The sequence below is a fragment of the Triticum urartu genome, chromosome 3, assembly GCF_003073215.2.
Source record: "Triticum urartu cultivar G1812 chromosome 3, Tu2.1, whole genome shotgun sequence".
Classification (NCBI taxonomy): Eukaryota; Viridiplantae; Streptophyta; class Magnoliopsida; order Poales; family Poaceae; genus Triticum; species Triticum urartu.
In genome coordinates, this window is record NC_053024.1 from 606,366,053 (window position 1) to 606,375,004 (window position 8,952).

Here is an 8,952-nt window from a genome sequence, read left to right on the forward strand (position 1 = left end):
AGGATACTTTGACGTTGAGAGTTAAAGAGGAGCACGACCTCATTCGAATTGATCTGTTGTCTGTTCCATTTGAGGAGTTCTTCCATATTTTCAATCAAAAGGCCCTCGATAAAATAATCGTCACTTGCTACTGTACGTAAGTACTACTTCTGTAATTAAGTCTCTATATATAGCTCAGCTCTTTCATTGCATGTATATATAATTATCCTCACTAAATTATGCAGATTGAAGATCGTCGAATGCAGAAAGGCAGAAATCTATGATATTGGGTTCATTAACACAAATATCATAGATGAATGGACGGTTAAACATGATGCCAAAGAAGCCGAGGCCAACTTGCTAAAAATCGTTGCTTCAAAATCAAAACAAAGATAAAATACTCTTTCCTTACAACTTCAAGTGAGTGTTACTGTCTTGTGCATATTCAATTTCCAGTATTACTCGAGGTTATAGTAATGTAATTGATGAGTTATGCATGCGTGCGCAGCTTCCACTTTATTCTCTTAGATATTAAGCTTGAGCAGGGACTAGTAACCGTCTTAGACTCGAGACAAAAAAATCCTGAGGACTGTGCAGACATGACTAAAATGCTCGAGAAGTTCAATCGATCACTATCGCACCATATCTGAAACTTTGTTCATTTCCTGATATCAAGTAATTGTTTTCTTTGTCCCATGTGGTTTGGAAAGTATTCACCGCACAAACTCCGGGACTGCCGGGAGAGCTGCGATTTACACGCTCGAAAGTAAGTACTACTAGCTAGCTAGTTCCACGCATCTCTCGTTGATTCTAGCTACTTTCATCAATACCATTTATAATGCTTCATTATCAGTTTGATTGACCTCTAGTTCTTGTAAAGTGCTTATGGCAGGAACCCGGGAATAATTATTGTGGATACTATGTTTGCGAGTTCATCTACAACGCGACTTGCAAAAATAAGCGGGGCTACTCTAAAAGACAATTTGAAGTGCGTAAGCAATAATATTCACAATTTAATTTTATTATACCATCATTTGTGTTGAGTTTCATTCATATATATGTATTGACCCCCCTTCTTCAAATTAGACGTGGCACATGCGGAATGAACTCCTACCATAAGATCGTATACGAGCAATTCAAGAGGAATTGGCAGGATTCTTTCTTGACCACATCCTTAGTAAAGCCGGAGAATACCATGTGGAACTTGAGTTCAGAAGTTGGGGGATTGTAAGAGATCTTAATATTGTATATATGTAGCCAGTAGCGTCGGATAGATATACGAAAACTTGTTGTTCGACCAATCTCTTGAAGAAGGAGAGGTTGATCACTTCAAGATCTTAATATTGTATATATGTAGCCAGTAGCGTCGGATAGATATACGAAAACTTGTTGTTTAACCAATCTCTTGAAGAAGGAGAGGTCGATCACTTCTCTCTGTATATGTTCATGACGATCTTCTGTACTTAATGGTTTCCTTCATTTGCTTACTAGCTAGCGTGTCGAGTCCTCTCTATACGTATAGTACGTAGCGTCGACCAAGCACGGAGATAAGAGAGGACACTTCTCTCTATTAGCTAGCTAACACAATATATGAAACCCCTACATTAACCCTACAAAAAAACCCAAAACCCCAACCCCCCCCCCTTCAAAAAAAACAAAAACCCCAGCCCCTGAATTGCTGACGCATGGATGCCTTTTGGTCCCAATTGCTGCTACCAACCGGGACAAAAGGCCCCCTGCCTGGGCAAGCCACATCGGCCACATGGAGCCCCATCTGTCCTGGTTCGTATAAGTACCGGGACTAAAGGTATTGGGCTTTAGTACCGACCCTTTAGTCCCGGTTAACGAACCGGGACAAATGGGCCTTACGAACCGGGACAAATGGGCCTTACGAACCGGGACAAATGAGCCTTTTTCTACTAGTGTGGGGTGGATGAAGCAGCTGCACAAAGGATGATCTCTTGATCTTGATCACTCCTGTTGGTGGATTCATCCTAATGTACCTATCTTTATCACATATATCCATATATCTTATCTGAAAAATTAAGTTATGCAGCAGTCCCATCTATGCAAGTTACTGTAATATGAGCCCCATCTGCCGAAGTGTTTATAGAACCATCTATCCAAGTTGGTGGCACTGTAATATTTAGAACTATTTATCTAAGTTACTTTTACTGTTACAACTAGAGCTGATACCCGCGCGTTGCAGTGGGAATTGAATGTAGTTATTTCTACGAGATTTGGTACTATGGAACTTTAATACAACAACATATTTTTAACTAATATAAATTATTATATAGTTATAGAATATTTTATTGAGTATGAGTGACATTCATGATTTATGTTAAGGTGGGTCGTTTCTAATGCATGGTTAGGGATGACATTGGTGACATGGTGAGTTGACATGGTTGCATGTTCAAACAATTGAAGTTAGTAGGGGCATGCATGGTGCCATGATGAGTTGGCATGGCTGCACGTTAAGAAAATTGAGATAGTAGAGACTAATTATTTAGGTATGTAGGATATGATGTGTATGTAGCATGTCATATATCTAAGTGTTTATTGAACCATCCATCCAGGTTTACTAAGTCTATATGTGCTTTAGTGCACCTATGGTTGCATGTACATCTATTTGTTGTACGGAGACTCTTGTGTTTGCCTACTTGTTTCTCTGACAATTGGAATTGCAATGACGTTGTTATACTTTTGGTTTAGCTTAACTGATGTAGGTTTCTCAGTTATCTAGGCTATTGGGTTGTGTGCAGGCTAATGGTGTTCAATTGGCCATTCCAGTAGAATTTTCGGTTTGTTTCCTTCTCTCATAGATTTTGTTACGTTCTAGAACCTAGATGTAGTTTTTGCTGAGGTTTGAAACATTTCATGCGCTTTGTGTGTGATCATGACCATTCATTGTCTGTTTCATGTGCTAGAACTGTATGTGGACAAGTGATATCCATGTCAACCATGTTTATACTCTATTTTTTGTATGACAATCGCAACATCATTGTGTGTCGCCCTAATTTTCATCCAACTTAACTGGGCCATGTTTCTAGACATCAGTTTTTTAAGAGTAGTTGGGGGCTTTTTTATCGGACTATTCCCCTTTCCATTAGATCATAACGGAATACAAAGTTCATCCAACCAAGGTTCAGGAGATGGGGAAAGAGTAACCACTGCAAACGCCTGTCACCAGGACACCCATCATAGGGAAAAAACCCGACGACACAAAATTATCATAAGCCAACAAAATAGAGCTCACAAAGGAGCATAAAACACACATTTTCGAACAAATGAAAAATGACAAACGCCCAAGAAAACAACCAACTATAGAATACCAACTGTTGGATGATGATGCTCCTTCGTGTGCGGCAATGCAAATCCTCATCATGTTCCTCTGTTGTCCTTCAGCATCGCAATGCCCCTCTTCTCAAGTCTTCACAATCTTTGCATTTCTGCATCACTATCCAATAAATTAATGAAGCACAAGTTGCAATCACCACCTCAAAAGGTGTCTTGGGAAGTTAAACTCAAAGATTCTCTATTGCGAGGGCACATAAGGTGTCTTAGGAAGTTAAACTCGAAGATTCTCTATTGCGAGGGTACATCTAGATGTGCCCTAGTTATTGCACATGTAAGTGACTCAATCAAACATAAAAGTTAAATTAAAAAAACTAGGAAGTACCCACACGAATCTCCGTGTAAGATCAATGACATAGGACTTGGATGTTGTTGGGTCGAAAGTATGTCTAGAGGGGGAGGGGTGATTAGACTACTTTACCAAATAAAAACTTATCATTTTCCCAATTTTAATTGTACGCAAGTTTTAGCAATTCTACCAAGGCAAGTAGCACCCTACACATGGAGGTCTAAGGTTGAGCAGCGGAAAGTAAAGACTTTGCGTATGAACCTAAAGTAGGGGTTAGAGAAATCAAACACAATGAAGACGCATTGATTTTTGGCATGGTTCAGATAGGTGGTGCTATCATATGTCCACATTGATGGAGACTTCAACCCACGAAGGTAAGGTTGCGCGAGTCCACGGAGGGCTCCACCCATGAAGAGTCCATGAAGAAGCAACCTTGTCTATTCCACCATGGATTACGTCCATGAAGGACTAGCCTCACTCGGGTACATCTTCACAAAGTTGGCGATCTCCTTACCCTTACAAACTCCTTGGTTCAACTCCAGAATCTCTCGGAGGCTCCCAAGTGACACCTAACCAATCTAGGAGACACCACTCTCCAAAAGGTAATAGACGGTGTTATTGATGATGAACTCCTTGCTCTTGTGCTTCAAATGATAGTCTCCTCAACACTCAATCAGTCTCTCACAGATTTGGCTTGGGTAGGAGAGGGATTGGAGTGGAAAGTAACTTGAGGAGGCTAGAAATCAAGGTTCAAATGGTTGGATTGAATCTCTTGATCTCAACACATGAGTAGGTGGTTCTCTCTCGGAAAATGAATGGTGGAAGTGTAGATTCATTCTGATGGCTCTCTTAGAGAGTAGGTGGGGTGGAGGTGTATTTATAGCCTTCACCCAAAATCCAACCGTTACACACTTTTGACTCGACTCGTTGACACCCGTCCGAAAAGTCGATGAGACCGACCTATGTAAAAGATATGAACGTTGGGCTTTTTGGTGGGACCAAAGTGAAAATCTTAGACAAACCAAAATGCGATAACCTAGGCAGGACCTTGTTTCGGTAGTTCTGAATCAGTTCAACTCGGTGATTCCGAAGTGAATGAATTGGCTTGTAGAAACTTGGTCACAGCAACTCGGTGAAACCGATCGCAATATTGATGGGATCGAAATTCCAGGGTTTTGGCTCTGGCGGTGTATAGGATCAACTCGGTGGGTCCAATATGGATATTTTCGGTGGGACCAAGATGAAATTTTAGGGTTTGGACGTATGTGAAGTGGAGAAGGTGTTTGAAGGTTTTGGAGCAATAATATTGGCTTTCCTATGGACTCAATGTGATCATGAATCACTTAACCAAAAATGTAGAGTCTTGAAACTTTGACAATCCATGTCCTTTGCATTTTGAGGGGTCCACATTCTCATGTCCATGCCATGCCAATCATTGATCTTTTCTAAAATCTATTTTCAATAAGCATTAGATCAATGGTATATATGTTGTTATGATTTACCAAAACCACCCGGGATTAGTTGCACTTTTAGATGTGCAATACTTATGGCACATATAGATGTGCTTTAGCAAAACTTATTTCAGATGGCCCAACACACCACTACAAGTTCATTTGTGTAAAATTTCTCAACTTCTGGAAAAAGACATAACACGAGGTATAAAACTGCCAAATATTATTAGGACAAAGATCTGTACCAAACACAACACCAATAGTACGCCAGGCTACTCTAGCAACATGACAAAGGAAAAATAAAGGGCCAATTACATGTCAGCCCTTAACTCAAACCCAAGATTTACCCCTAATTCTCAAGTCTGATTAAATCTGGTCTTCTTCCGTTAGGTGCCCTTATGTACAATGCCCGTCTGTGACATTTTCGTCCAATCAAAGGGCTTCGATCGTCTGTCGGATGTTTCTTGGACGTTTTTGCCCCTTTCTTCCGTATGTCCCCTATAGGTGGGACCCTCATCCCTAGAAAAAATAAAAGGAAAAACTCTCTCCCATATCTTTCTTTCACTTAAATGTGGGGCCTAACTAGAAAAAACCAAAAGAAAAGGAAACAAATATAAAAAATCCATGACCAAAGTGTATGACAAGTGCACCAGGACCTAGTCAAGTCGTCATCCATTGACTGGGTCAACATGAGACTGGGCCCACTTGCCACAGGCTAGTTATTTTAGATTGATTTAATACACCACCAACAGATTAATTACCTAATATTAATACCCACATGATAGATTAATTACCTAATCTAACAGTCCCACGTGGCGGTGGGGGCCACTAGCAATAACTTGGCCGACTCAAATCAGGTAGCGCCGGTGATGGGATGCGTGAGCACGTATGGAGGCAAGCATGATGACACATGGGTGCAAGGCAGAGGGGCGGCCTGCGGTCGACCTAGGTCTCGAAGCGTTGCACCCTGTCCAACATGTACAACAGAAAAACTACTGAGTGACGTCTCTAACAACGACGACGACCTACGGAGCTTGGCATCACGGTAAGGATGCCTCGATGTCACGAGACTTAGATGGTAAGCTTACCACATAGGGTACAAAGGGGGAGGGAGGCAGGAGGGGGATTCACGCTTTCATGTACGCAGGCTATATGCAGACCAACAAACCATGTGCACAAAATGATTTTTGGCCTATATTAGCTCAACATGTCCCAGCCGCCAAATGTAGGGAGAGAAAAACAATGCAGGCTATCAAACATCTCCTTAAGAATTTTTTCGATCATCTCATGCTAGGCACATTGTTGTGGTAGCTCAGGAGATTGCAAATTTACTTTTAATAATAGTTCAGATGGTATTATTTGTAGTAGTTTTCTGTCCTGCATGGCCTATGTTGTAAGGAATGATTATAATTCTCCCTTTAACTAAATTGGTATATGGGTGGATTTTTTCAAAGAAAAAGTTTTTTTTCCTGAAAATGGTAGGATTCATGCACTCATTAAGAAGAACAAAGTTGACTGGTTAATTAGAAAAAACCGAGCGAAAACTAGATTGCCTAGTTAATTATGTAAAATCGGGTGAAAACCATATAATCATTGACCGACACACATAAGATACCCCCACACCACTCCAAAGAGGGTCTACCTGAGATAACACACAAGCATCATCGTCATCACTTCTCCCCCTGGAGGCGTTAGTGCCATCCCTAAACCCTGAGAGACCGACTCCGACTTTGTCGTAGGAGATCGTCAACTCAACCCACATGGTAGAGGCCGTGTGGAGTTGTATGAAGATCTGTGCCAGAACTTAGCCACCTATGACCAGACAATGCAGCTCTGACTCTGATGGAGAACTACGAAGGAGAACTAGGCATGACTGGCGCCGCGGACGATCACCGAAGGAACCACCTGCTGCTCGTCATCGTACGCTACTGGGACCCGCCACCGCAGCTTCGACTCATAGGAAAAAACCAGCCGAGGCAATCCTGCGAACATGCCGGAGAAGAGTCGACTACCTCAACCATTGCCCCGTCTCCGACATCGCTCCCCCATCATCTTTGTTGCCACAGAAGTCTCGACGCCAACACTGATGCTGACGACCGACGTCGAGAGCAACCTCGCCGCCCACATGACATGAGGTCAACGAGCTCGATGCCGCCAAAAACTCGGGCGTTGCCCCGACTTTCATCCGCCACGACACTACCTGCACAGCCTACCAACACCACCTTCCGGAATCTCTGCCTCGACATGCCACTGCTCACTCTAGAGCTGCAACGCTGCATGAACCGAATGCTCGCAACCCATGCTGCACAGACAACCTCACGTAGACCACGAACGTTGCACCACATCTAGGGTCGCCGTCCCAACATATTGTCCAACCACATCCACTGGGGTGCCGCCTCGCGCGTGGCTTTTCGAGGCCACTACCTAAACGCACATCAGTCGCCCGGTGCCACTACCCCAGCATCCACCAAACCTGACGCAGGAGAAAACCAGCCGCACCAAGCACAAGCTAGATCTCCCAAGCAACGCCTTCAAGGGGGAAACAACAAAGACGCTGCCGCCCCAAGCCCCTCGTAGCGGAACATGGTGTTGGAAATATGCCCTAGAGGCAACAATAAAAGCATTATTATTATATTTCCTTGTTCATGATAATTGTCTTTTATTCATGCTATAATTGTGTTATCCGGAAATCGTAATACATGTGTGAATACTTAGACACCAACATGTCCCTAGTAAGCCTCTAGTTAACTAGCTCGTTGATCAACAGATAGTCATGGTTTCCTGACTATGGACATTGGATGTCATTGATAACGAGATCACATCATTAGGAGAATGATGTGATGGACAAGACCCAATCCTAAACGTAGCACAAGATCGTATAGTTCGTTTGCTAGAGTTTTCCAATGTCAAGTATCTTTTCCTTAGACCATGAGATCGTGTAACTCCCGGATACCGTAGGAGTGCTCTGGGTATACCAAACGTCACAACGTAACTGGGTGACTATAAAGGTATACTACGGGTATCTCCGAAAGTGTCTGTTGGGTTGACACGGATCAAGACTGGGATTTGTCACTCCGTATGACGGAGAGGTATCACTGGGCCCACTCGGTAATGCATCATCATAATGAGCTCAAAGTGACCAAGTGTCTGGTCACGGGATCATGCATTATGGTACGAGTAAAGTGACTTGTCGGTAACGAGATTGAACGAGGTATTGGGATACCGACGATCGAATCTCGGGCAAGTAACATACCGATTGACGAAGGGAATTGTATACGGGGTTGCTTGAATCCTCGACATCGTGGTTCATCCGATGAGATCATCGAGGAGCATGTGGGATCCAACATGGGTATCCAGATCCTGCTGTTGGTTATTGACCGGAGAGCCGTCTCGGTCATGTCTACATGTCTCCCGAACCCGTAGGGTCTACACACTTAAGGTTCGGTGACGCTAGGGTTGTAGAGATATGAATATGCAGTAACCCGAAAGTTGTTCGGAGTCCCGGATGAGATCCTGGACGTCACGAGGGGTTCCAGAATGGTCCGGAGGTGAAGAATTATATATAGGAAGTGCAGTTTCGGCCATCGGGAGAGTTTCGGGGTCACCGGTATTGTACCGGGACCACCGGAAGGGTCCCGGGGGTCCACCGGGTGGGGCCACCCATCCCGGAGGGCCCCATGGGCCAAAGTGGGGAGGGGAACCAGCCCATAGTGGGCTGGTGCGTCCCCCTAGGCCCACCCCATGCGCCTAGGGTTGGAACCCTAGGGGTGGGGGCGCCCCACCTTGCCTTGGGGGCTACTCCACCCTTGGCCGCCGCCCCCCCTAGGAGATCCCATCTCCTAGGCCCCCCCCTAGGGGAGCCTATATAAAGGGGGG